The sequence below is a fragment of the Palaemon carinicauda genome, chromosome 26 (assembly GCF_036898095.1).
Source record: "Palaemon carinicauda isolate YSFRI2023 chromosome 26, ASM3689809v2, whole genome shotgun sequence".
Lineage (NCBI taxonomy): Eukaryota > Metazoa > Arthropoda > Malacostraca > Decapoda > Palaemonidae > Palaemon > Palaemon carinicauda.
The window spans coordinates 84,277,062-84,280,343 of NC_090750.1; positions in this window are offsets into that span (position 1 = coordinate 84,277,062).

The window sequence follows — 3,282 nt, forward strand, 5'->3', positions numbered from 1 at the left end:
AGAGGCTACTCTCGGCTTCCTGCCAGTATCGTCTGTCACTCTCCTCGTTAGATATTCAGCTCAGTAATGAAAAGAATTGTGTTTGAAGGAAGACCTGAATACTGATATAAAATGTTGAAATGTGGGTTGAGAGAGAGAGAGAGAGAGAGAGAGAGAGAGAGAGAGAGAGAGAGAGAGAGAGAGAGAGAGAGAGAGAGAGAGAGAGAGAGAGAGTGAGTTTTGTTTGTTGATTTCATATCCTTTCGGTCAGCTAATCTGTATATTGGAAGAGTGTTTTTGTGCTGTCCCTTGTAAATGAATTATTTTATGCTACAGTTAAGAGAAGTAAAGTGAGATTTGATTATGAAGTTGCGTATTTAAGAATGTAATTGACATATTCTTCAAAAATATATTTTACATATTCTCTTACATATACCCCTTCTTAAAAATATATTTTACATATTCTCTTACAAATACCCCCTTCTTCAAAATATATTTGACATATTCTCTTGCATATATCCCTTTCATACGCTTTAATCTTGTATGAGTCAGCGTTTTAAATAGATACCTAAACATCAGTAAGTTTTTATCTGGAGTAAAAGTAACAACCACATTAAGTACTGGTTATTACATTTACTCCAGATAAAAACCTACAGTAGCTACCTTTCAGATTGGGTGTCGCTCCACGCTGTCAAAATACGCGCCCATTCGGGCGAAATGAATTACGCAACCATTGAATTCCAACGTAAAAGCGTTTCAACCTCTATTTGCATTTGTTTCTAGTTCATTTGAATCTGCGTTTTTAAGCCGGATTAACTTCGCAAAGCTGCAGTGGTAGCTTGACTGGTTCTTCGCCTCTAAACTAAGTTGATGTACTGTATAGAGCTGAAATGCGCACTTACAGCTTTACGGTAAGCTTTCCAAGCTCTGTGCTCCTTTTTGGTGATTATCATGTGACAGGACCGTGTTTTCCTATTCCTGATATCTAGTTTTTAATGAAAATTTTATATTTCTCTCTCTCTCTCTCTCTCTCTCTCTCTCTCTCTCTCTCTCTCTCTCTCTCTCTCTCTCTCTCTCTCTCTCTCTCTCTCCAAAACTTAGGTAAGAATACTGGGCTACGTATATATTTATATATATATATATATATATATATATATATATATATATATATATATATATATATATATATATATATATACATACATACATACATACACCCATTCATATAAAGCTGAGATATTAAATCGATGACGACGCGACAATAGGGAAAACATCTCTGGAAATATTGCAGTTCTGTCTGTGTTTCAAACGTACATCTGGAGCCTCTAGCGGTCATTCTTGAAATGGTGCATGTCTTGCAAAAACGGCATTTCATTTTAGACAAAATACTGGGAAGAAGGAAATGTTAATATAGGTTAAATAAAAATATATATACAATGTATAGCCATGCAAAGCCAAATGAACGTTTGAATAATGTAAGTAGATTTTTAAAATCTATGGTATAAAATATAAAGAATAAAATCTTGGGGTGGTGATTGTAAGATGGTGAATGTCGAGTAAAATCTGAGAGAATAGAAAAGGTGTTTTTAAAGTTACAAAGATTGAGTAAAGTATAAATATAGAAATAAGTTATTACAATCCCCAAACTATTAAGTAAGACTAGTAAAACTTTATTTACATTTATTGAATATTGCGAAAAAGGCAAAACAAAGATGTTTGGAACACACCAAACTTGGAAATAAGTAAAAGGAAAGAGAAATGGAGATTTAGATCTCGAATTATATTGAGGCCAAAATAAAAGAAGAATAACATTAATATATTACTTGCATGGTGAGGAATTAAAGGTCAGCAGAGAGAGAGAGAGAGAGAGAGAGAGAGAGAGAGAGAGAGAGAGAGAGAGAGAGAGAGATGGTTGACCACTCCACCGACGGCGTTATAAATCTAATAAATGTCATTTTATTGGTAACCATAAAATTTGCAATTCATTATCCGTCGTAAAAGAAACTAAAAAGACTGACGATGAAATATATGGATACGTGTGTGTCGTCCGGTTCTTGTAGGGGGTCAAAAGTTTTGGAATTAATTTCTCGCTCGGTTAGTTTTTGCTTTTCCTTGTACCGCACATGTTTCATACACGTTCATACAGTGTAATGCTATTGTTTTTTTTTTTTTATCTCTTGCTATCTCTTGCGCTGATGATGGAAAACGCTCATTCGAAACAACGACCCCATATAGTAATGGGATTAAGCCGAAGAAAGAGAAGATATTAAAGAAACATTATAGGAAGCCTAAAGATATACCTGTCATCCGAAACCTGTTTAAGCTTGCCTTCGCATGTTTTAGTTTGTCTGAATTTTTGTGGCATTCTTGCTCGCAACTGCTTGTATATAAGCTTGTTATCTGTTGAGTAATGGTTACTTGCATTCACCTCTCTTATGTTACATAACGTTCTCTATTTGATCACCTCGGGTCAAGTCCATGTTTATTTTGTTATTGCGGGTAAATATTTTCATATATATGATTTAGCAATCAGGAGGCATCTGTAAATATGTTTATTTCATTTTTCTTTAATACTGTAGTTTACTTGTTTGCATTATTGTAAAGGCTCTTGCAATGAGTGTATTTTGGCTCTTGCAATGAGTGTATTTTGAATGGGTTTGAAATATAGCCGTTTCTGTATGTGGCCTGCCTTTTCCGTGAATGCAGAAGTAAAAGTTCATTCTAAATCGTCAGCCTGTGTGTGCAATGGCTAAATAATTAAAAATTAAAACACAGCCAGTCTCTCTCTCTCTCTCTCTCTCTCTCTCTCTCTCTCTCTCTCTCTCTCTCTCTCTCTCTCAAATTACATATTAGATGGTTTAAGCAAACATATTTCGGAGTTTTTGATTCGTTTTTTCCTGGAATTCAAATATTTTTTTAGTTCCGAAAGCTTAATTGAAAATACGATCTACTTAGGATATCGTAACTACTTGATTTGTCAGTTGATTTCCTAAATTTTATAAATGTATATACAGTAGATACGTCATGTATTTATATTTTCATTTAAATTTGTTTAAGCAAGGGGCAGTAATAATGCTGGACAATGGCGTAGAGACTTACCATATTTACATATATTCAGTGCCCAAGCCCTCTCTCCACCTAAGCTAGGACCAGGGACTGCCAGGCTTCTTCTTCTTCTTTGTCTACATCTTTCCCCACTTCTATGTGGGGTCGATGTTTCTGGTCAGCTTTCTCCATCTACCTGTCCCACACCTCATCACTGGTTAATCCCTTTGATCGAAGGTCATCCTTGATACAGTCCAT